General features: G+C 36.2%; 1 long non-coding RNA gene across 1 annotated transcript in view; it reads left to right on the top strand.

Moving 5' to 3' along the window:
- The window catches only part of LOC134793856 (uncharacterized), a 33,736-nt gene extending 15,515 nt beyond the window's left edge, over positions 1-18,221 (top strand). Inside the window, exon 2 of the long non-coding RNA XR_010144593.1 lies at positions 18,124-18,221. This is a non-coding gene — a long non-coding RNA (uncharacterized LOC134793856). The remainder of the gene's footprint in view (positions 1-18,123) is intronic.
- Positions 18,222-27,626: the final 9,405 nt, after the last annotated feature.

The following is a 27,626-nucleotide window of genomic DNA, read 5'->3' as shown; positions in this document are numbered from 1 at the left end:
AAACTTATTGGTGCTCGACGCGGTCCCAGTACATGTCATCTTGAAACTTAAGTCATTGTCAATAGAGGTGACAGCAAGGTGTCATCTATTGGGCATTAGCATGTCGAGCACTAGTACGTTTACCTTACGCTTTAAACGAAATAAACGGGTTTTATTTCTGCAAACGTCTACCCGCGAGGTTTTAGCCTAGTTTCACGGATTTAACAATCGGAAGCACACTATTGCCTCCCGAGGCAAACAAAGATGCAATAAACCCTTGCAAGACGGCTGTTACGCGCCCACTATCTTTAATAGCGCTTTATATTGCTACCACAGACTACACAGACACCGCATTATGAAGCGTTTGGTGTTCTGCCTTTTCGCAGGACTATTTTTGGCGGAATTTCATTTGCCAACCAACATTTCGCCGACGTTTCACTTTGACAACTAACGATTAGCAAATTTTTGTATGGCAACGTTTCAATTGGTAGAATTATTGTAAAGCAGATTATTATAACGCCTCTAAACTTTTGGGAGACTTATCATTTGTCAAATCTTCAACTTGGTCGAACAACTCTTGGACGAATAACGTTTCGTTGGAGCTACAGTTCGCTTTTCATACATTAGGCAAGTTACAAATAAGAAAAAGATACATACCAAAGAATCAAAAATGGCCGAGTTGTTGTAGCTTTGCTCCCGCCTTAGTCTTCGATGTTATTTTTTTTTTCAACAACCCAAAAAACGTAATTACACAGCAACTTTCGGGTCAAATATCTCGGCCATTTTTGATTTTAGAGGAAAATTTATTAAGAAAAAAGTGATTATTTCAACAAAATCATGTAAATTATTCTAAGTGTTTTGAAACCCTGTTTTCCTCATTTATTCAAAAAAAAAATTATTGTCCCAGAAACGGCCCCCCTTTGGTACAGTACAGTCTGACCAAATGAAACAATTGGTAAACAATAAACAACTAAGTGTATATTATGCCAACTAAAACATTCTACGACATGAAAGTTGGCATTTTGAAAATTGGCATTATAAAACACAGACCAAACGTTTAGTTGGTAAGTGTGCGGTTGGCAAATGAAAAAAAAAGATTTGAAAAGTTGGGAAATGAAAATTCGGCGAAATAAAAATCCGCCAAACGTGAGTTGGGAAGTGATAATCGGCCATACCATTTTCGGCGATAAATAAGAGAACCGAAGCGTTTACAAAGAGCACGAGATCACCACATGTGCAGTTGCAATTTTTCTTATAAAGTGCTACGATTCAACCAGCATGACTATGTTGTATTCTACACCATTTTATACCTACTACAATAACCCAAATAAGTACACCACTAAAACTTAATTTTAGTAAATATTTTTTACCCGAATAGTGGTTGTTATTGTGGGCGCAACTGAAATAAGCGGTCGCGCATCCAGTATTTTGTACGAGAAGCACTTGTGTGTGGTAACCTCGATTGGCTTGTCAAATTAATGTATCATCTATTTTTAGACAAGTAAAGGATGACTCACGTTAGACCGAGCCGTGTCCGGGCCGGAGCTTCCGGAGCTTCGTTTTCTACGGAAAGTATCACGTGATCACCTGTCATCTGTCATAGAAAAGTAAGCGCCGGAAGCTCCAGCCCGGACACGGCCCGGTCTAACGTGAGTCATCCTTAAGGCCCACCTTACAGGCCGCGCGCCCGCGGCCGAGCGGACAGAAGTGGAATTTGTACTCCTAGGAGTAAAATGAATCATGCGAATTTCATTTTAGCCCGCTGCGTCCGCGGCAGGCGTGCGGTGGTCGTGCGTTATCGTCACTGGGATAAAAATTAGGCACTTTGCGTTTTCGATTTATGGACAAAATACGACTATTTCTAAGCATGCTTGAGAAAACATATTTCACCACATCACATCGTCTCGTCGTCGTGCGTGATGTGCTTCGTCTAGTAGTAGAGGTGGTCTGTGATTGCTACACATGTCGCTTTGAACTGGCTGCCTTTTATTTAGAGTTTGGTGTTTGTTCAGTAAATGGTACAAAGGTCGCTCGAGTGTTTTAAGTCAATATGGTGAAACGGCTTGGAAATTTTTCTCTTATACCTAACTAAGTATAGTGTTCGATGCAGTTAAGTTTAATGGCTCCTCTACACGATGGGCCATCATACTGGCCCACTACGATGGGCTAGCGTGTAGAGAGTTTATTAGAGTGTTATGGCGACGGCTCGGCGGGATGACGATGGGATGGCCACGGTGTCGGTTTTTCGTCCGCACATCAAAGGTAGTCAGCGATGGTGCGTATGCATTTACATGTGGCCCATTCCATAGTGCGTGCTCTCAACCATCGCATGGCCATCTCGCTGGTCCAGCGCTGGGCCATCGTGTAGAGAAGCCATAATACACCGTACTGTGGTAGCTGACTATGAGACCGTCTTTACCTATTACGCAATTGACATGTAAGTCGGCTTTAAAGACTTTCATAAGCCATAAACGTTTAGGTAAAAACATACTGAAGTAAATGTTGAAAAGTCTGTTTTCTTTTTTCTGCTGGAATCTCGCAAAAGGGTCAGGGTTCTCTCGTGTGCACAATAGTTAACAGCTTGTGGGCATGTAGGTATTTGATTTTATCATACTTATCCAAATAAAAGGAGTACTTTATTACTCTTTCATGTGGGTAAGGGTTAAATAAAAAAAAAATAACCTTTATAGCCCTTAACTTTTAGGTATGTCCATAGGAAAGACCTGAACATGGGTTTGAGTATGACTCTAAACTATCTGCACACAAGCGTACAAGTCAACTTGTCGTATGTTAACGAAACAGCAACGATCTCAAGCGATATCTAGATAATTTATGCCCCACCAGGCCCCAATTTCACCACGGTGACAGGTGCGACAATTGTAAAATCACTGTTGCTGACGTCACAGGCATCCATGGGCTACGGTTACCGCTTACCATCGGGCGGGCCGTATTCCTGTCTGCCACGATCATTGTACTATTTAAAAAAACTTTATTATGTCGGAAAAAAACAGATATTTCTTTTGCGTAGTTTCTGACAATTTTCAAGATTTAGAAGAATTGTAGGTAATTCTTGACAGGTAATGAGTTATATGTGGGAATTTCGTGACAATTGTAGTGTTTCTTGTGACAATTGTCATAAACTTAGCAAGAGAAATATCTGTTTTTTTCCGATATAATAAAGTTTTTTTTAATAAAACAATGATGGTGGCAAACAGGAATACGGCCCGCCCGATGGTAAGCGGTAACCGTAGCCCATGGATGCCTGTGACGTCAGCAACAGTGATGTTTTACAATTGTCGCACCTGTCACCGTGGTGAAATTGGAGCCTGAACATGGGTTTGAGTATGACTCTAAACTATCTGCACACAAGCGTACAAGTCAACTTGTCGTATGTTAACGAAACAGCAACGATCTCAAGCGATATCTTGATAATTTATGCCCCACCAGGTGTCACCCTTAAGACAAATTTACATAACGGGTAGGGGCACACGTAAATTTATAGCTACGCGTATTTCGTTGCCTCGGAGTTCGGTCAAGCGTGAGGCACGTTTGTGTTGGCAGTTCCGTGGCTCCCTAGAATTTAGAACGTAGTTGAATGTACGTGTTGAATTGTTGATGTTAGAAGTTTTGTACATAGCTTAGGTACCTGTCGTAACTTATGGTATTTGACTGTATTTAAAATAAATTATTTCACACCATGCATGAAACAAGGCACCAGATAATTATTAGAAACACATAGATGGAAGTTATTTTTAAACACAAGTTCTATTTAATAAATCGCATAGAAATATAAAAGCGGCCAAGTGCGAGTCGGACTCGCCCATGAAGGGTACCGTAGCAGCAAGTAACATAATAAAATTGCGGTTTACGATTTATGACGTATTAAAAAAAACTACTTAATAGATCTCGTTCAAACCAATTTTCCGTGGAAGTTTGCATGGTAATGTACATCATATATTTTTTTTTTAGTTTTATTATTCTCTTATTTTAGAAGTTACAGGGGGGGGACACACACATTTTACCACTTTGGAAGTGTCTCTCGCGCAAACTATTCAGTTTAGAAAAAAATATATTAAAAACCTCAATATCATTTTTAAAGACCTATCCATACCCCACACGTACGGGTTTGATGAAAAAAAAATTTTTGAGTTTCAGTTCTAAATATGGGGAGCTCCAAAATTTATTGTTTTTTTATATTTCTATTTTTGTGTGAAAATCTTAATGCGGTTCACAGAATACATCTACTTACCAAGTTTCAACAGTACCTATAGTTCTTATAGTTTCGGAAAAAAGTGGCTGTGACATACGGACGGACAGACAGACAGACATGACGAATCCATAAGGGTTCCGTGTTTTGCCATTTGGCTACGGAACCCTAATAGGTGAGTTGACCGTGACGTCATTGTGTAATGTTTCATAATAATATTTAAATTCCATATCAGCAAATCGTTTTGACAGTTCTAAAAAAGAAACTGATTTGACTCGTGGGAGAATACCTTATTGCAGGTTCGTAATTAGATAATAAAATTACTGTTTCTTCTTCGTCTTTAAAAGCCATTCGTTTGTTTAATCAAATTCCCTTAAGAAACATACCAACAGTCTGTCAATCCATTTTCGTCAATAGAAAACAGCGGCAAATTTAAAAATGTAGGCGCAAAGGGATATCGTCCCATATAAAAAATAAATTTCGCGCCTTTTTCTGCTGACAAGGTTGTTTGACTGGCTACACTACAAATTACTTACCTACATATACTTATTATCTGCAATCCTTAAAAACCGGGCAAGTGCGAGTCGGACTCGCGCACGAAGGGTTCCGTACCATAATGCAAAAAAAAACAAAAAAAAAGCAAAAAAAAAAACGGTCACCCATCCAAATACTGACCACTCCCGACGTTGCTTAACTTTGGTCAAAAATCACGTTTGTTGTATGGGAGCCCCATTTAAATCTTTATTTTATTCTGTTTTTAGTACTTGTTGTTATAGCGGCAACAGAAATACATTATCTGTGAAAATTTCAACTGTCTAGCTATCACGGTTCGTGAGATACAGCCTGGTGACAGACGGACGGACGGACGGACGGACAGCGAAGTCTTAGTAATAGGGTCCCGTTTTACCCTTTGGGTACGGAACCCTAAAAAATACACAGGAAAAAATATTCCCCGCGGATCCCTATAATAAGCCGATGAATAACTGATAATAAGTTCGTTTGAACCCCCGAGGGAAAATATCGCGATATAAATTAAGGTATTTATTATCGATACGGTAATAAACAAGAAGTTTATTCAAGCAGAATTCGATGGTATTATTTAATTAATGATTACAAAATTCAACGCTGCTGGAATAAAGGATGACTCACGCTAGACCGGGCCGGAGCTTCCGGCGCTACGTTTTCTATGGTAACTCATGGAAAGCACCACGTGATCACCGATCAGCCGTCATAGAAAATGATATGTCGGACGCCTCAGCCCGGGCCCGGCCCGGTTTAGCGTGAGTCAGCCTTAATGTCATGATAATTGTGTATTTTTTATTATTGAAGTAATCCATGAATCCGTTAAGGCACACATGAGTTGTTGTGCCTACAGCGCCAAGATGGCCAAGAACACTAACAAGTGTTCGGCTCGCCTACGACATTGCGCGACTGGCGACGGTGGCGGCGGCAACCATAGGTTGAAGCGAGACACAGCGATTGGACCTTTCGTTCCCACCTATGGTTGCCGCCGCCGCCGTCGCCATTCGCGCAATGTCGTGGCCGAGCCGTTACGGCTTGCGTTTTCTACCGGTCAAGGAGTTAAATTGACCGGCCAGGTCCTATCTCCATCACACCCGCATAATACTAATAGTCCCACTCGCACAGTGTCATTGCCCGCCAGCATCATGGGTCAGGAATATAATAACTACGCGCGTGCGATAGAGATAGGAACAGGCGGGGTCAATGTACGAAATTCCTCGTGCTAAGCGTCCTTTCTTTACAAGTAATATCAAATTAAAATCTAAATAAAATAAATTGTAGGGTTCCGTACCCAAAGAGTAAAAACGGGACCCTATTACTAAGACTCCACTGTCCGTCTGTCTGTCGCCTGGCTGTATCTCATGAACCGTGATAGCTAGACAGTTGAAATTTTCACAGATGACGTATTTCTGTTGCCTCTGTAACAACAAGTACTAAAAAGTACTGAACCCTCGCACTTTTCCGGTTTTTCACGTTCGAATGCACCCTAATCTCGTAGAACCTAATGCAGTTTTTTGCACACTCAGCTAAATGAGAGAGGAGACATTATTCTTAATCTTGAATGATGCCTGTGAGGTTTCACGTGTTATGTTCAGGGGAAATTAGCGGAAAACCGGAGTGTATGAAATATTAAGTCTATTAATTACAGGACAAAAGACTCGCGGGATAAGCGCGAATGGCACAACCTCCCTCTTAAGAGTTTCCTCTAACGACGTCACGTGACCGCTTCGCTTCTCCATATAAACGCAATTCCCATTTTCCTGTCTGGATGTTCATTACTCTATGTCTATGTCTGTCTGTCTGTCTGTGTGGATGTCTGGGTGCCTGGGTGTGTGTGTTGGATGATAAAAGGAAATATTTTAACGTAATTTATGTCATTAACTCATTAGGTATGTTATCATTCGCGCGTGCATTTAGCTCTCACTCGTTCGTATATGTATTAGCGCCAGCGAGACGCACCGCACGGGCAAATGATAACAAAAAAGAGATATATTTTTGATATGAAAATGTAAGTTTGGATTGGCCTCCGTGACTTGATTTGAGTAATAGATGTGCTTAATAAACTCAAAGTCTGAATAAAAAAAAGTACCTACTACCTACCTACAAGTTTGTAGCAAACGAGTCGCCGGAAAGAAAGCAGTATTCTTCTTCTTCTTCTTCTACCTAGCGTTATCCCGGTCTTTGCCAGGGTCCGCTTTCCTACTTGCTTTCCTCCACTTTGCGCGATCCTGGGCGTCGTCTAGTGTGAGCCCGTTCACACGCTCATATCTGCTTTCACGACAGCGAGCCATCGCTTTTTTTATATTTAATTATATTTATTGATTTGTTGGTCTCATTTACATTACAACTTGATGCTATATGCCTTTTTCTTATTTTAATTGCGCATGAGACTTCTATTGAAGCACATGTCTTTTTATGTTCATTCGCTAGAGATTTGCGGAGTCGTCGAAATTACCCGTCTTAGTGGCTGTACTACCTACCTTGTTAATTGACTATAGGTGCGTGAACTTTATTGCAAGGAAATAAGGTCTAACTCAGTTAATTTTCTGTTACTGTTACCACTTATTAATTGACGATAAGTGAGCTTTATTGAAAGGAAATAAGGTCTATATTAGGTAAGTTTCTGTTAGTGTTGCCACCACGGAGCGTCTTTTTGCTGGGCTCGTTTGAAACGATTCATTATCCACGCAGACTGAAATGTTTTTGTAGCAGTAATACCGTTTTAATTGGCTATTACATGCTCTCGCCGCGTTTTCGAATATTGGCAAATAATTTTGAACACCTCGCCCGTTTAGCAACTTCTACATGAAGCTAACCCTGAATATATTTTAAGGATGTTTACCATCATCGAGGTACAAAATAATTGGGTAGGGTACCATTTATATTAACCCCCTTATCCATCAAACTTTTCGGGCCTGATTTAGTCATACATATTATGTTTTATCCCTTTCTTACAAATACATAAGTCCAAATGACAGATAAAGACAAACGATTATTAGGTAGCTAGTTGAGGTTTGTAACGCGTTTAAGGGAATTAGTAATTCTCTAGGACAAATTATAAGGCTTTGAGCTAGATAATTTTTTGAAACCGGTTATCAAAATAGCACAACATAAAAGCGTACTGAAAACTTGCTTATTATTGCTTACCATACTACACAAAATAATCTTCATTATATTAAGTTTTTGGCAAAAATTTTATTTTTGGTACAAGCTTTTATCGCTGACTGTACTTTTCTTACTACAGACAACTAATACTCATCGAGACAATTGGCCTGATGACAGTAACAAAGAATCATGGAAATAATAGTTTCAAAGAAACATATATGTTAATATGGTTCTGAAAAATGGCCCAATCTCAGTATAAACATTAGGATTATTAATATATTCAATAAAATAAAAGTGTAAAATTCTCCAATCAGCCATTTTGACTGAAACGCCAATCAGAAGCGACCTAAGGAGTGACGTCATCAATCCATGACGTATTTCTTAGAGCAGCATAGACAACCTCATTGACCGTAATCCATACATCCTCACCAAAGAGTTTGGAGGTTCCAAAAAAATGTTATTTCGCCATTAAACATTTATTACGTCCAGAAAATATTATTACACGATGTAAAGTAAATATTTATTTGTTATTAAATAAATAAAATCCTAAATAATATGATATTTCACCAAAAAACTTTTTTAATTATTTGGCTGAATGGAACTATCATTGCCATGTTGGCTGTCGTAACCAGAAAAAATGAAAAATTAAAAAGTAAAACCGGCGCTCGGTGATTTTCACTCAGAATTTGCATAAATAAAATAAAATAAATAAAAAATAATAAAGCCTTTTATTTCTTGCAAAGTAGTTACAAAGTCAACTTAGTTTAAAGAGGAATAAACATTATAATTATGATAGTAAAATAGTAATAAATAATAATTCGTAATGTCATTATTTTTCACAAAAAATTAAATCAAAATACCAATAAGCATATTCCTAATTTCCTACGTAGCAAGAACCCCTTCTCGGGTAAAGGCCTCCTCCAGAGAGTGCCAGTTGGATCTGTCTTGTGCTGTTAGAGTCCACTTTTGTCCAGCGATTTTTGCAATGTCCTCCGACCATCGCATGTAAGGTCTTCCAACTCTACGTTTGCCTATTGGTCCGGGCCACGTAGTTATCTGGTTTGTCCATCTTTTGTCCACCATCCGTGCGACGTGGCCTGCCCACTTCCATTTCAACTTTTTTGCGTAATCTAGTGCGTCTATCACATTTGTTTTTTTCCTAATCAGTGTATGTTAACCCTCCAAAACAAACCCTCCAAACCCTCCAGAATTTGCATGTATCTAAATAATTCATCTTAAATTGCAACCGTGTGAGAGTTTTTGTATAAAATGAGTTATTGTGATTAATGTTTGTAATGTATTTATCATTCCTAATCATAATATATGGTGCTGAAGTTACAATATCATTCGGATTCAAGGAAAAATTCGTAACTGTAAGTATGTAAACAATGTCTATCACCCTTCCACCAACTAATTAATGACGTCACAAATAGCTTGCGAGTCGTTTTCGCGCGAGGTTTAAACTAGCTATAAAAAAATGCAATTATTTATGTTAAATCTTATGAGTATAGCTGAAATATTGTGTTTTTCGGAACCAGTACAAGTGTACCGACAATAATAAAAGGGATTTCAAAATTTGTCATCAGGCCAATTCTAAAAACCCCTAACACAATTAGGTTGCGTTGTTTCATCACAGAGTTCCTATGGCCACCTCCTGTCTCCATCATCAGATCAGCTCGATGGTTCCATAATATTGCATTGTAATCCGATTTATACATGTACCTATGCAAAATTTCAGCTCAATCGGAAACCGGGAAGTGGATCAATTTAACTTGCAAGATTTGATTACAGACCGACAGACAGACAGACAACGGGACAGGTGATAGTAAATAAAAGCTTGTAAAAGGGTAAAAAATATTAACGTGTCTTTTTATTGAAAATGATTGAAAACCACTTTTAAAAATTAGTTTATATTACGTATGAAAGCAAAAGAATGTAAATAATCGTATATGATTTATAATTGCTACATACTTGCTGTGACTTATTTTTAAAAAGTGTTTTTTTTTTTAATAAAAAGACACGTCAAGATGGCTTACCTTCTTTCTAATGCTAAATAAAACTGACTATAGTATTAAAACTTTAACAATGCCGTAAAGGGGCTATACATATCTTCGATATAATATTTTATCATAATGAACATGATCGCAATAAATATAATATTATATGAAATTGGACATTGATAGTATAGTGACTCTCGCACAGACAAGACATCCTCCACACTGAGCATAGTAGCTCTACCCCCTCTGCCACAAATACGGTAGTTTTACTCCATTTTCGAGTCGAAAGTGTCTTTGTGTGACGTCCGTGTCTTTGAACGGACCAATCACGGCACGGGCCCTCGCTCACCTCGTCCCCCGCACCCCCGTATTTTTGGCAGCATCTGTTTCATGAAATAATTGCTCTAAACTCCGTCTAGAGGATTCCTAGTCTATGGACTCTCGTCCCTACTAAGACGCAAATTTATAGAAGGCACATGAAAACGTGACTTGTGAATTCTGTCATCAGTCAAAATTAAGGAGAAGCAACAGTAACCGCGCTCTAAAAGCTAAATCTTGCTTGTTTTCGTGGCTCGTTTACATAAAACTCCTTTTATTGACTTCATTTTAATTAGAGCCACAATTTCTGAGCGTACGCCACGATCACCCTGAAGAATTGATTAGGTACCGTAAAACGAGGTGAGTAGGTTTCGCGGGGAGAGGTGGGTTATGAAAGGGGAGAGAAGGTTTGAGAGGGGGGTGAGAAGGGATTTTAAGGCTACTGCTACAAAAACAATGTATTCCAGTAAAACGGAGCTATAGTAATACGCATAATAAAAAAAAATCGATCCAACAATCTTCCAAAATCACCTTTGTATGAAAACCCCTCTCACCCTCGTATTTGGGGTGAGCTGGGTTTTCCTCTTTATCGTCAAAGTTATGAAATGGAACTACCCAAATTAAAATAAAAACTAAAATACAAACGTCCGGAACACTTATTACTTATATACACCATTCAGTTTTCATATGTAAAAATAAAATGTTATCGAGGTGTGAATTTCAGTTTCGACCCTACTCACCCCATTTTACGGTAGTTATTGAGATGGGTACCTACTAATGATGTACATTCAAAGTAATACCTGTAAAAGAAACCAAAACCAAACTGAGTAGTCAACTAATTATTTAGGTACTTTTGGAAAGAAAGACAGCGATATTTAGTCTAAACTATAGATGTGCAAGTATCGGAAAAAATCCTAAAAGTTATCTCTGAAGAGATTTCTGGAACATGGATATTTCTACATATTTTAGAAACGGAAAGTTTCAATTTTTCCCTTGTAGAAATTTCGCATATTTCGAAAACTTTCCAGCGGCACTTCAGTAGACAAAACTATGCCTTCATGGGAAAATGATTCTGCACGCATACGAATAGGTACAGTCGCCATCAGATATATCGGAGCAACCAAATGCCCACAAGTATCTGAACACGCCTCTATTGTCAAGGCGCTAGAGGTCTAGAGTGCGTGTTGAGATATTTTTGAGCACCTCGGCCGCGCCAATATATCTGATGGCGACGTACATACTTATGAAATCGCTGAGCCCTCAAGTTATGAATCAGTGGCATTTTGCCACGGCTCATGGGAGCCTGGGGTCTGCTTGACAATTAATCCCATGATTTGACGTAGGCACTAGTTTTTACGAAAGCGACTGCCATCTGACCTTCCAACCCAGAAGGGAAACTAGGCCTTATTGGGATTAGTCCGGTTTCCTCACGATGTTTTCCTTCACCGAAAAGCAACTGGTAAATATCAAATGATATTACGTACCTACATAAGTTCCGAAAAATTCATTGGAACGAGCCGGGTTATAAAAACCCGCGACCTCCGGATTGTAAGTCGCACGCTCTTACCGCTACACTGAGAAAAAAACTAACAAAAACACACTTAGAATTACAAAAATAAAACTTAATCCGGGGACAAGGAGAGTCAACTAATAGGAACAAATTGACTTTTTTGCAATTTCCATTTAGTAGGAAATACAACTTCTATATTTGTAATTTGAAGTATGCTAGAGTAATTTCAGAAATTTGGTTTTGTAATTCCGAGAGGTGCTTTAGCAATATCGGAGGTGATGACGTCATGGGTGAAAACTAACCGTTTTGTAATTCTAAGCGTGCTTTAGCAATATCGGAGACGATGACGTCATAGGTTTTACTAAACTGTACTGCGATTCCAAGCTAGCTGTTGTTATTCTAGAGATAATGACGTCACAGGCAAAAACTAAACTGTTTGCAATTCCTCCGCCCCTAGCAAACGGGCGCCGCGAGAGCATGTCGCGCGCGTGGTAGCTACCCGTCTCTATTTCTGTCTGTATGAATAAAAAAGCGTTTGGTAGTATATCTCTGCACTAAAGAGGCACTATAAAAGCCTGTCGAGATATTCTACCCATTCCTTTCTTATTCATACAGTCAGAAAGAGACTAGTATTTATTACGCGCGCAACATGCTCTCGCGGCGCACCTGTGCTAGGGAGGTTGGAATTGCAAACAGTTTAGATTTACCTATGATGTCATTATCACTAGAATAACAACAGCTAGCTCGAAGTTGCAGAACAATATATTCCTGTAGACACCAACTACACAGTAGGTCGCGGGTTAATATGTCCATGGCCCACAATATATCCTAAATTTATTATTTAACTTAAGTATGTTTTAAACAAAGAAGACACGAGACACGCCCGCCCGACATCCGACACAATACTAACTCTAACCAAATGAACGTAGCAAGTAGTAAATTTTACTAAAATCACTAACATTCGTTTCGCTGTGTTGGTATTACAAAACTCGTTTAGTGATTGGTACAACAATGAACATAAACACAACAAGTCTATCTACTAAATACCAGTAAACTTTGTAATGTCGCTATAGTAACAACTGAATTGTTATTTTAAATGGGGTAATGTTATTCCCGCGAACTCGTTTTTTAGATATTACAAAACTATGTAAGTGAGACATTTACTAAAATCATAACTTGAAATCACAGATGCTTTTTTCCAAAAATCACAAACTTTACTAGTAAAAATCGGAGAATTTTAGTAGTAATAAAAATGGATTGTAACAAATACTGAACTTTGTTTAATGCTCCATTTAATAAAGTCTGTTTGCTGAAATTAGATTTAGTATTAATGAGCTGTTTGTAGAAATAAATAAATTTTACAGAAATAGTGAAACTTCCATGATTACTACTAAAACTTCATTTTTTCCCCCAGTACAGAACTGTTTATTAATTCCTGGTGATGATTTTTCTCTCAGTGTAGGCCACCGTCCAGTGCTTCTGCAAGTCGCTTGTTAATATAAGAAAATCCACATTTATGTAACTACACTGCCTATCATTTCCACTCTGGTTGGCCCCGTCATCATCAGAATGGATCAAAACGAAAGAACTCTTCAATAGCTATTTTAGACAAATAATAATATTCAAGAAGCTTTTTCCCGCAGCCGCTGTCGATTATTAGACGACAGAGACATATTGAAAAGAAAATCGCCAATTAGCCTAAATAAACGAAATGGGCAAACATTTTTCAGAAAGTTCGCGTGAAAAAACTGTCATTCGTGTCTCTCCTAAGAGCGGTGATCGATGGGCGACCGTCACGCAGAGCGGACACGCGAACTGTTGCTACGAATAGACCAGTCAAAAATGCCTTCCTCTTGGTTTACATTTTCAACGGTTACTCGAATAATGCGCCATACCTACCTTTTTTTTTAAATTTCGTTATTAAGAGAGCGTGTACCTACACGTATGTAATAAAATAATAATTATGTGATTGTTATGTTGTCTGATGCCAATGCCAGCTGACGAGCATGTAAGAGTTGACTAATTAAGCCAAAACACATACTTGAAATTATGTTTTTGTAAGAAAACGCTTTGAGGCGTTAATATTCCTTACATGTTCTACGTTCACAATGTCTTCAAAGTTATTATAAAATTCAATTTGCGTTGACTTGGGTATACATTCATCTTTGATATTCGCATTGAACCAAACGAACGTTAAAATAGCAGCCGAGCCTCTTCATTACTGCCTAACGACGACATTTATGGGTATTACCTTTTTTATAGTATTCCAGGGTACGTTTGCTGAGTTATGTAACTTCGTTTGTAGACTTAATTGCAGTCTTTGCTTGATGGAATATACTTCCTGTACCTAATGTATATAAGCTTCAAAATCTTTTGACATCTCATACTAATTATTTCATTTCAAGTAGCGGATAACGGGGTCGAATGTCTTTTATTTCTTATATTTATTATTGATATTTGACTCACTATACCTAACATTAGTGATCGGATTTCATCTTAATCAGTTTTTTTTATACCACATCGGTGGCAAGCAAGCATACGGCCCGCCTGATGGTAAGCAGTCACCGTAGCCTATGGACGCCTGCAACTCCAGAGGTGTTACATGCGCGTTGCCGGCCTTTTAAAAACCTGTACACTCCTTTTTTGAAGAAGAAGAATACTGTAGACCCTCGGGAAAACCTCGGAAGGGAGCTCATTCCACAGCCGGAGCGTCCGCGGGAGGAAATTCCTCTTAAATCGCACAGTACGCAGTTCAACAGTTTAAACGTGAAGAGGTAAGACAGTCAGAGTTATTTCCGTATTTAATAGGTATTTTATATGGTAGATATTTAACATTCATGTTTCAATATACACCGTGTTTTTATTGAATTCCGTTAACTTCGGGGTATGGTTAAGTACGTTTAAGAAAACTAAATGGCATAGTTAATTTTGAAAAAAAAAATTTTTTTTTGCTTTTTTTCTTCAGAAAAATTAATATTAAAAAGTAATTAAATGTAGCATATAGCGTTGTTGTAACACGGGCATTACATTTAACTAAACCAAACCATTGAAATCTGTGACATATCAATGTCAATTCGAACATCGATCGACCGAGATTTTACTTAAGTTTAGTAGCAAATGTATGAACTCATTCTAAACACTAATCAATTGTAAACCGGCCTTAAGGCAAGTGTACAAGCTTGTAGAGGCCTTATAGGAAAAAAATAAAATATTGATTATCTTCGAAATGGAGTTAATTAGAATATCAGTGTCTTTGGGAAAGTTACTTGATTTAAGCTCAGGTATGCACCCTTGAAATTAACGGAAATCAAAAAAAACACGGTGTATACTTAGATATTTAATGATTGGCATATTTATAGTCCGAGAAGAAATTGTAGAAAATTATTGCGAGCGCCACTTTCTACGTAAAGCAGGCCACTGACGAGCCTTCCAAATGGATGCCGTTACAATGGATTCATCCAAATGAACGGCATCCTAATATTAAACATTGTACGTTTTTGACATTCACGGACCGATTTTGGATTGCAGCCACGCTATTTGGACTGTTGGAAGGCTCAGTGGCCACCTCTGTTACATTTTTTACGTAAAATGCTTAAACATGACAACAATTTGGTATGAGTTTTTTTTAGTTCCATTTTATTTAGTTTTACTATTTTATGTCGCACTATATGAATGACGAGGAATCTATAATCACGACTTCACGAATAATAAATCGTCTTAAAAATTTGAAGATTTTGTTTTACTTGTTAGATTGTAGATCACTTAGATAACACTATCCATTCAGTTCAGTCTCTAGAAATGTTCCAATTGTATTTATTGATGTATTTATCTCCAATTTGAGGAAGCGTAAATAAAAATCACGCATTGTAATCTAGGGCTATCGAAGAAACTTTTCCAATAATATACATAATGATAAATTCAGTTCTTTGTAGACGACATCTGCAAGGAATTACGTTCTTTTGTGGGCCCGGCGCCCGGGTTTCATATTGTGTCTCAAAATAGAGGCAAAACATCTCTTTAGTCAGCGCTCGGATATCAGCAATTTCTTAGTTCGATAGTATCGTAAATGTGGCGGTTAATATTACAAACTGAGGGTTAATATTGGAGATGCCCCGAATAGTGGTTTTGGCCGAATACCGAATATTAGGCCTCTCTCTCGGTCGAAGCGCCGAATATTCGGCGACCGAAAATTCGATATGACGTGCGAACATTTTGAGTCACAATTATTATGGCGAACACACCAACAAAGCTCAACGTTTGCTAATTAAGATATATTTTTTGTTGAACAGAATTAATGATTGAAAGAGTCAAATCAGATCCAGAATATAAAATATTTATTAAACAACAAATGCAAAAAAAGGGTCTTCGTATTTAACAACTTTCCAATAATACATTTTAAATATTAAATATACCTACTTAGTTTTTGGTTATTTTTATTGTGTGATTTTTCTCTTTAGGTAGATGGTATTTGGCCGAATAGTAGGCATCATTCGGCCGAATACCGAATATCTGTTGCATTCGGCAAAGTGACCGAATATGCCGAATACCGAATAGTTGCTGAATATTCGTTAAGTAAGTTAACCTTTTCGACGCCGTGTTAAACACAAAAGCTGTCACTCCGACGCCACGTCACCAAAGTGTCATAACTGAAATCGGACTTTATGCATATGCCCGTAGGTCTGTGTTGCTATGTGGTCTGTGACGGATTAATCGGTCTTTGGCGTTGGACCTACGGTGCGGATATATCGGTCATTGGCGTCCAAAAGGTTAATATCAGGTAATATAACGTTCACAATTTAAAGACTAGTCTTTTAACACCACATCGTTGCCGCCAAACCCGTTATTCGTTCTTGCATAACATTTTAATTACATCCCTTCATTTCACTCTAATAATTAAAGGATGATCTGAGTGTAAAATTGTACCCAAATCCGTTTTTATAACGGATTTTAACTAGACGAAACAAGGGTCCAAGGGTTTAGGGTCCTGATGGGACTCCCTAGATTCTGCAGCGCATCTGGAATGTTCCCTGACGCCCACGTAGAGGACTTCCACGACGTAATGCGCAAAAAGATTGTGTCTATCAGAAGCAGAATGCAGGGTATATAGTTCCAACAGCATACAGCATTCTAAATATGTTAGCGGATAGGCCAGACAGTCTTTTGCATTGCAAGACACTGGATGTACTAATAAACCCCCATACTGGGGATGTTTATTATATAATATACTAACCCCGTAGGTACCCGTAGGTACTGCACGTAATAAAATATGAAAATTATTTGTTTTAAATTTGAACTTTAATAGCTGTCAATAGAGTTGAATATTATATCCGCCATAAATGGCTTCGTATGCGGTAAAGGGTTAAAAAATACCTGTATAATTTTAGTTTATGTAAGTACAATAAACCTACTTTATACGTACATAGTTGATTAACAAATGTGGACTGTATTGTCTGAATAAAGAAATTATTTATTTATTTAATACCTACCTATAAAATGATCACAATGTTACCTGCACAATATTTTTATTATTCTTACAAACTTCGCTCGGAAACTCTAAATAAATTACTTTTCCATTACCCTTGCTTTCATACAAGTTTAACATAAAATCCTTTTATTCTGTATAATAATAGACAAAATGGACCCATGCGACCATCGCATAGTTAAACTTATCTAAGCCAATATTGCGTGACAAAACACTGCTGGCGCAGTAATCAGATTATCCGGGCGTTCGGTCGCCTTCACAACTTGTCCGGCTATCTCGCGCTATATATAACCCGCTTATATACTCTAACTTTGGTACTGTCAGCCCTTACACGCAGCGCCGCGTATTATAGTTGCTTATAAAGTCGAACGGTCAGCAGCTAGCCAGAATAAGTACGCTAACAAATAACACAGGTACCTATTGGATTTGGAGCTCACAAGTACGAGTAAGCTATTTTCTTTAAAGTTGTACTTACTTTTTTTTATTTGCTAATTTTTCTGTAATTTATACTCAGAATTTTGATCCCAACAGGAGAAAAAAGAGTCCCAAAATGTTATTTCCATTCCGTTACAATTTTTCATAGACTTTGTATATGAAGAATCGAAAAATGTAAGGAAATTTATAATAAAATACTCTTTTTAAACAATAAAAAGCCTTAAAATAGAAAATACAAACTAAAATAAATAAAAAATTATAATTATATATTTATAATTTTCTTATTAGGATCAAACGAGCTTGTGATTCTACATATATTAATTTGGCATCAACTAGAAATAAAAACTACTAAACTATCCGCTCTCTCTTACGGTAGATGTCGCTAGGGCCTCCCTAATTCTCAATTATTATGGAAATATTCGCTGTATTGGGTAAGGGCTTGGTAGCTCAGATGGCAGGACACTTGGCTAGCGAGCCAGTGGTCGTGGGTTCAAGTGCCACCCAAGTCAGTCCATTTTTCCACTTTTTAGGGTTTCGTAGGCACCTAGAACCCTTATAGTTTCGCCAGGTCTGTCTGTCTGTCTGTCTGTCTGTCTGTCTGTCCGAGGCTTTGCTCCGTGATCGTTAGTGCTAGAAAGCTGCATTTTGGCATGGATACATAGATCATGCATTGCAACAGCACGATAAAATAACAAGTACAAAAAAAATTTTTTTAGGGTACCTCCCATACAAAAAGTGTCCCCCCCCTCTAACTTTTGAACCACGGGTCCAAAAAATATGAAAAAAAAAGTGAAACAAGAGTTTAATAAATACTTTCAATGAAAACTATAACGAACATGATCGCTTTAGTAGTTTGTGAGTTATTGCAAAAAATCTTCTTTTCATAGTAAAAAGACGTAATGTACAAAGCGCTGCAAAGGTACTCACTCCCTTATGATACTTACTAATAGCCCCCGTTTGGCCTATTATGACACAAGGGTAACTACGAAACCCTACACTGAGCAAGGCCCGACATGCTCTTGGCCGATAATTTTTTCTAAACTCGTAATATAATACTTTAAACAGAATGGCTCAAGTACACTGGTTCCTTTTAGCTCTGGGTTTGCCTGTGCTCGAAGCTTCTGGAACCCGCGGCTTGCCCTCGTCAATTTGAATAAAGAACAGTAAAAAGTGAGGCATAAGATCGTCCTAAATCGGTCCCCGATGTTTATCAGTTTGTAGCAATAAAACGTGAATGAATTTAACGATGGTTTCTTATTGACCCGACTGACAACATCGAACGAAGGGTGGCTGATGTAGTTTATATATATGCAGGTTTTATGTATTATGCAGGCACACCCTGATGTACAAATAAAAAAATCAATTCTAATTTTAAAAGTGTATAATTTTTTTATTTATAACATGATGATTTTGGACCTTTTAAATATTTTTAAGCAGTTATTATAACATTTCCCATTATAACATTTGATGAATTATAAATTTGGTAGACGTTTGTTTGGAAACTAAACGTTCTGGGATATATGTTAATAGTCGAAATGAAATTAGGCGAAATAATTTGTTAAGTATATCAGAACTCCATTTTAAAGCACTGTAATTTTGTCATCAACATATCTCACCAGTTTCAGGAAAAAGCTGCAGACCTGAATTGAATTGTAATGTGTTTTCACAGAACAAACGTAATTATTTTTGTATTATCAGCAAATCTACAAACGATTAATGGCAATTGGATTGTCCTCAACGTGACAAATATCAAACATTGGAACGTCCCGTATGTACATATATTTAGTAAGTATTTAGCGCAAGTATTTGTTTGTAAACGCGTTCAGTGCGCTTACCACAGATTACTAATTCGATACTTTAGCGAGAACGTAAACAATCTGTATGGAGAAATTGTACGAGTACTGTGCCACTAGCGGCCACCTAATAAACTTATTTTTTTTCATGAGGCACATTTGTTTTTACTATACAAATACATACTAACGTGTGTTCGATTGCTGGTGTAGTTTTGTCGAGGGTAGGTACCCAGTTCCACAACAGAAAATCTCTTTCTAACTTTGCCGAAAAAACTGAGTAAAAATATTTGCCAGTGTAACCCTAAGGGCTCATTTAGGTGATGCGAGAACTCGCATACGAGTTTTATTACATTGCGGGTTTTGATCGGTCGGTTGAATTGGACGTAACCAACAGTCCGTAATGTAATTAAAATCGCATGCGAGTTCGCGCGCCGTCTAAATAAGCCCTACTCTACACATGCGAGTTCAAGTATTCGTACGAATGTAGGTAGTTTAATTTAGTTTAGTTTATTTATTTCATAATGATAAATTACATTATAAAGTGTTCTTACGCTAATCTATATGAATTTACATTATGATCGTCAATAATTTAGCATGCAAACGTAATTATAAAATGTCAACAATGATAATCAAATTACAAATTATGTAAACTACCAATTTATAATTTAAAAAGTACCGTAGTAATTTGTAAAGTTAATTACAAGTACATATGTAATTGACTATCTTTAAACGCATCTATCTGCCTTTATATTTAATTCAGAAACGAATAAGAAATCACACGTGCACGAATATTATCAGATTTCATCCACATAAAATAAAAAGAAATAAATATTTGGTAAAACTGGACAGGCAGATTATTATATTCTTTGGGCAGAATTAACAAACATGCCTTATTCCGCCTAAACTTTATTGAAATAAAGCCAAAAACGCTCCAAGCGAGGTTCTGGACGACTTATGGCATTCATCAACTAATTTCTATTTTTTTTTTCTAATTTACATAGACCATAGAGAAATATAAGTAAAGAACGAGTGGTAACTCCATACATCAGTCGTCTTACCAAAACGCGAGTTACGGCTCGATTCGGAAAATGAATTAGATTTCTACTAGACTTCAACAAGTTACGATACGGATAATTTAAAAATATTTGTAAGATAGATATGTCAAATTTGACGTTTCCGCGATTCTGGAGGTCCTTTTGAACAATTTCGACAAGTTATGACTGAGATATCCAAGTCACATCTAGTCGATATCCAATGTAGATCTAGTTGATCTCTAAATCGTCTTAAGATCTTGTGATTATCTCGAAATCCGAATAGGCCTGTTATTTCGCGATATCTAGCGTCAAGTAGCGGAATTTATCAATACCTACTGCTAGTTGGCAATAGATGTCGCGACGAAAGAAAAGTCTAATGCTCAACAATTTTCAACTAATATTATAACCGGATTAATCGGAACTTTATTTTCAACTCCTTCTGTTTGTAATATTAGTTGTAAATTGTATTAGCAGTACATTTTTTAACAGTAGCGACACTTGTCTGCCCTCCTAAGCTAAAAGGCAGTTTTTCGACATTTTGCCAAAATTGACTTTTTGTGATATTCGTAATGTAGAGATCGAGATGCATCGACCACTTTGGCCCGTTTTCCGATAAGTGGCTTAGTTTCCGAGAAAAATATCGTAAAAAGACCGTATTTGCACTAACTTTCTAAGCGTTCCTAGTCTAAAAAGCGACTATTTGACAAAGCCAGGCTAAAACAACGTATATGCAGCTATACGTTTTTTTACGCTCTGGTTTGCGTAAAATCTTATCCACCATGTCTAGCCTAAAATAACGTATAAGCCAAAAACTAGGCTAAAAATACGTAAAAGACGCTATACGCGCTTTAAGTTTAGGATCTTTAGCAAAATTTTAGATCTGATACTAGTCTAAAAAATCGTATAGTATTTTTTTTTGTTTAAATGTCTCATACGTCATTTAAGCCTAGTATCACTTAACTTTTTTACGTCACCATAATAGTCTTTAGAAACGTATAAATGTTATACGTTCTTCTTATTTTGTATGGACGTCGTATTAAACGCAAACAAACTTTTATAATGGTTGAAAGTGCGTCTAACTAGTCTATAACGCAGTATATGCTCCAACCTTCGTCATGCTCCCCGCGCGCCGAAAGACACCCTTATGCTAAGTAAAAGCCGTCAGCCGCAAGCGCAGGCTTGTGGCTGCCGGTATGCGAGCGGAGGTGGCATTTTGCGCGCGAAATATTGACCGAACGCCAAAGTAAGAAAAATACTTTATTATTGCATTACCATCATATGTTATCAATAATATGTAGTGTTTACAATCAGTACCTTCGAGCATTATCATTTTTATCATGGTATATACTTTAAAATTGCCTCGCAAATACTTACGCTCGACAGCAAATACGTCTTTCTATCGTAGTTTGTGATGATGAAATTGTTCATACGTACTTTTCTACAGCAAACGTTGTTTAAGTTTTATTTTTTCATTCGACGGTTTGACTGCTTTTATTTAAATAAAATCAAATTTATATTAGAGCTGATTATATCGGGTTTAATTCCCTATAAGCCAAGTAGGTATTTGACATTACGAAGAGTTTAAATCTTATTGAAAAATGTTTTAAAGGGAAATTTAATGAGAATTCTTATGGACAGAATAACATTTTCCGCCTAAGTATTTAGATAACCAGGACAAAGGACCATGGGCATCTTTGTATGGAACCTGGGTCCATCCAAAAACCAACTGAGAGTTATATATATATTAGGCCATTAAATACCTAAGTGGGTTTTATAAAAAAAAAATATGTATCTTAAAATAAGTTGGTATGTTTGTGTATTAGGTAATAGTTGTATGTTAAAATAGTAAAAGCTATGAGTTTGTAATCTAATAGAAAAAGAATTTTATTAAAATTTGAATCTGATTTTTAATTAGGTACAACCGCTAAAATGCGTTTTAGAATTAAATAAATGACAGAGTATGTGCAGGAATTAATACGAGTTTAATTTTATTGCTAATGTAGACTACACAACTCGCTAACGTCTTACCGTGCGATGAAACTCTCGATGATTCGATGCCTATTGATAACAAACTAAAATAACTATTAGAGATGCCACGAATTCGGTAAAACATTATGTATTATTGTAAGTTACGTGTATGCGACAACTGCTCACCTACAAAGATAGATGGTTGCTAAGATTTAAGTCAGCAGCAAGCTGGGATCTCCATACAAACGTAGTTACGCTCTCATTTTAAAACGATTAGGTAGATTGCTCTAAAACTTTGTACTCACTAAAGGATAAGGTATATCTATGCCTGTAATTAATGTGCAGCTTCAGATACCATAATAAAAAAATACAGCGAATATAAGTTAACTTATTTTTCCTCTATTTCATTAGTTTTGTTGGAATATAAACTAATTAGGTACTGGTATAGATATACCTTATGTTATTGTATGTGCAATTTATTACAATACAACACGTTGTTTTAAAATGAGTACGAATCTCCGTTTTTATGGGAAGTAATAATTCGGCAGAGTCCGCAATAAGGACTCTTTTAAGTTTCGTTGCTCATGCTCATTAGAAGTAAGTACATGTAATGTCATTAGTAGAGTCGAGTAAATCTAGCCTATGATACAAATAAAATCAGAAAGACTGTACACATTAAAAATTTGTACATATTATGGGGTTATTCCCACCAGTTAGGTATCTACCACCAATTTGTTACCAGTGGTAACTACTGGGAATTTATTTCCCACCTTTCTTCCCAGTAGCTACCACCAACTCAGTTTTGTGGTAATTACTGGGAAGTTTTTTTCCAGTAGTTACCACTGGTAAATGGTGGGATTTTTTCCCTAGTAGTTACCACCAACATTTTTTTACAGTACAATTTAAATGTCTTTTATTATATGAACAAAAAACACTATGTAGTATAGTTTTATTAAAAAAACGAGGTCCAGCGATTACTTTTTGGATTATAACCTTAATTACCATACAAAATTAACATATAAATCGGGTTATTCCCACTAGTTACCATCAAGTTGTTATAGTTAAATAGTAATAAAAACAGTATAAGTAGAATACTATAAAAATAGAGGCTTTATTCAACCCTAACAAAATTGTAGTAACTACTGGGGAAAAAATCCAACCTTTTACCAGTGGTAACTACTGGGAAACAAATCCCATTAGTTACCACTGGTAACAACTTGATGGTAACTAGTGGGAAAAACCCAATTTATGTGTTAATTTTGTACGGTAATTAAGATTATAATCCAAAAAGTAATCGCTGGATCTCGTTTTTTTAATAATAGCCTAGTAGTATGGCGTTTTTTGTTCGTATATAAATAAACATTTAAACTACGTGTCTATTTTTTATTCCCATTTCTTCCATAAATACTAATCTATATAACCGTATATTCGGTGTTTTTGGTGGTATACGTTTTTTTATACTAGCACGCTAGTCGAAAATCTGGACAAAATCTTAATTTTTCCTAGTATACTAACCAAAAAGGCCGAATAGCTGCTATAAGGTCTTTTAACTTAGGATTTCAAGTGGGAATTATTCATTGTTACTAAGCAAAAAGGCAGCATGTGACATATACGGCGTTTTTACCTAGTTTCTACTTCGTAACTAAGTTAGAACGCCGCATAACGCATGTTTACCGCCTTCTTGACTAGTACGACCAACACATTTTTAAGCTTAATACTAATCTAAAGTGTTTTTTATAAAATTAAAAAAAACTGAGCTGTTTAGAAACATACTATAAATACCTAAAATAAGTAAATATGTATACCTACCACATACAAAAAGAAAAAACGGAAAAAGTTTTTCCGTTTCGTAGAAATTCAAGAAAGATGTTTGGGTTGGTTTTTTGCGATTATCTCGAAACTAGCTTTTGTCGAAAAACTGCCTTTTAGACTAGGACGGCAGTTGTGACATCTGGTGTCATATAGCGGTACGATAATTCCACGAAATAACTCGCGTTTTGGTAAGAAAACTGATGTATGGAGTTAACCACTCTTCCTTTACATAATATATTTCTCTATGCATAGACTTTCGTAACACAATAAGGTCAATAAGTTACTCAGCGAAAGTGCTTGAACCGACGGCCTTTGTGAAAGCCACTTACAATGAAATTACAAAATAATTAGTCGGCAACAAAGGACCACTCAAGCATCGTTTCAAAATAATTACTGTTATTTGCCACGTTTATAATAATTTATTTCTTCACAGCACCGAGTGCTAAAGGACGTTACAAAAGGTATGGTCGAGTAACATCGGACTGGGTCAAGACGGAACGAATAAACTAAGTAAACATTAATTAATTAAGAATCGCAGACAACCCTTCAATGCTGAAAACACATAATGCTGTCTTAATTGTTGCACTTCATCTTTAGTCAGTTGCATATTACATGCGACAATTTACATGTTAGATGACAGTGACAGTTCGACTTTACCCGACAAAGATTCGAACTTAATGTAAGTAATTACAAAAATAAACGCCGATTATGAGCATTTCATGTGTGGCGCGAGCGAGATACACGGGCTACTGACAACATTTAGATATAATTTTGATGTCACAATATTGTATGATGTTTGAATTTACCTCCGGGTGTTAATTTTTCAATGAAAAATATCGTACTTTTGTCTAATTATGTAAGTAGATATTGTGGGTCGTATTCTGCCGTGTTTGGGAAACAAACATAATGAACATCTAAAGATACACAATTTGACATCTAAAATACATAAAAGAATGAAATATAAACGTATTTTGGAATGAGTACACGACTTAAGCAACAAATTAACGCTGAAAGCCTACCTAGTATTCGAATATGATCCCATCTTACCCCAACGCACCCTACTACCTATTTATCATACCATACCCACTTTGACTTGCCGGACTGAAACCCCAGAGTGGCGTGAACGAACTACAACATTTACGTAGAAATTACTTTTGAATTAAATTACTCAGACTTCATAAGTTTTCAGTACCTATATATGCAATGCATGCAATGCGATATTATAATCACGAATATTTGTTCCTGAGCTAAGAATATTATCTAAGTATGTATTTATCTACATAAATAATAATCCGGATGCCAGCGCGCTACATACTCATTCGTCATCGCATCATCGTGACCACTGCTATAATTAACAGTGATAATTAATAATCAAACAGTGGGTGATTACTACATTTAGCTTACATACACCATGTTTTTGGTCAAACGTGATACTTACGTACGCTCCATTATAATTAAATGAAATATACATAGTAAGTACCTAATTTACCGACGTTCGATTAAAATAAGGGAGAATTAGAAATAGAAATATGTTTTTTGTATGGGTCATTGTGCGCGTAAATACCTAGTAGATTGTTTGTTAACCAAGGGATGAAATGATGCCTTTCATCCGAGTTAAACACTCTACTTTTCATTTCGAATACGAGGAAAGTAAAATGCATGTATTTTTAAAATCATGACTAAGTATAATTTTTTATAGTAATTTTTGAGGGTAGGTACATACTTTCAATTAACGATTTAGGCAAAAGTATCGTTATTTATGGAATGGGGAGTCAAATATCAGAATGGAAATTGTATAACAAATTTATAACCAAATTTCAATTGCTTATCGTTAAAAAAATATATATTATCGTACTTGGAACCTAAAATGCTCTAGTGCCGAAACATATCATTTTCTGCACACCTTTTAGAACAACAATGACTTTCTTTCAGAGCATGAGAAATGATTTTTTTTTTCTAATCATAACACGATACCTACCGAATATTCCCTTAAAAGGATCCCCACTATTTTTGTTACATTCTGTATAGACGAACGTAATGATATAAAGAAGGCTTTTGTATTAAAACTCAGAAATCAACAAATATTATTTATTTAAACATAAAACATACCTTCCTTACTTATTTGGTACTTACCTTAGTTTAACAACAAAAGCGATATGTGACTCAAAATTTTTTATTTACATTGGAGACATTTTTTTTTGTAAGGATGCACAACATTAGTTTACTAAATAGCATTAACTCGTAACAAATTAGATTTCTACGAGTCAAATTATATAAACAATTATCTTATAAGCAGTCAGTTCAGTAAAATTAATTTATACAATATACAGATTTAACAAAACAGTTACTATCTAGGTACCTACCTAGGTACCGCAAACTTGCTTAAAATGTATTTTACACTGTGTTTATAAAAAAAAAACTATACTTATACTGTACGGTCGATTTCAAAACATTATCTTTGACATCGATTTTACATACGGGTTTATCTAAGAAGGCATTGCTACGTATTTTTTACGGGTCTAAAATAATGTCATTTTGTTTCTATAGTTACTTACCTACATCAAGACGAAAAATCAAGGTAAAGTGTCATTCTATGGAACTTGCTAACTATGTAAACAAACCGCCATATTGAAATCATCATTCAGTGACAATTTCAATATGGCGGTTTGTTTACATAGTTAGCAAGTTCCATAGAATGACACTTTAGGTAGCTATCTGGTTTGTAGCCACTTATAAAAAACAGGCAGTGTGATGTAAGCGTCGATAGAAAACTTGGACATAGAATAATCACATGAACCCCTATTTTAATGCTGGACTACTGGGTATACCAGACCACCGAAGTGACGGATGATCGAGATTTCACTATAACAACATTTTGATAAGCATATGGTGAAAGAAAATGTTACTTACTAATTCACTTATTGTAATAGATATGTATCGAAGACATCATCGTAGAAAAGAATCATTTCATAATCTAATACGTTTATTTTGATAATTAAACATTTGTCCAATTTTCTCTTATTCACAGTACCTACTTAGATCTTACTTATGATAAACACATAAAATATATTGTAGTCCGCGAGAACTTTAATTTTAACTTCAGATTTTAAAAATAATGATAATTACTGATTGATGATAAATGAAAAAGTATTTCCTTTATGAACAAAAATGTGACATTTTAATAATTGATTTATACAGGTGCTATTAAGGCAATTATTGGAAATAATAAGAACTATATAAATGTTTTGACTTAGAAAATTAATAAGACCTGCATTTCATTCAGTCTATAATTTTCCTACACCATTATGTAATTTTAAATTCAATTAGGAGTTATCACAACATCCCAGTAAGCTACTCTTTTTCTATAAATTTACTTTTAAGTCATAATCTATTAACTATCTATAATTTAAAGTTCGTAATTACGAGGCTTTTAGTAAATTCCCGCGGACCACAAATATATACTA

The sequence above is a fragment of the Cydia splendana genome, chromosome 9 (assembly GCF_910591565.1).
Source record: "Cydia splendana chromosome 9, ilCydSple1.2, whole genome shotgun sequence".
NCBI classification, from domain to species: domain Eukaryota; kingdom Metazoa; phylum Arthropoda; class Insecta; order Lepidoptera; family Tortricidae; genus Cydia; species Cydia splendana.
This window is presented reverse-complemented; position numbering and strand designations above follow the sequence as displayed.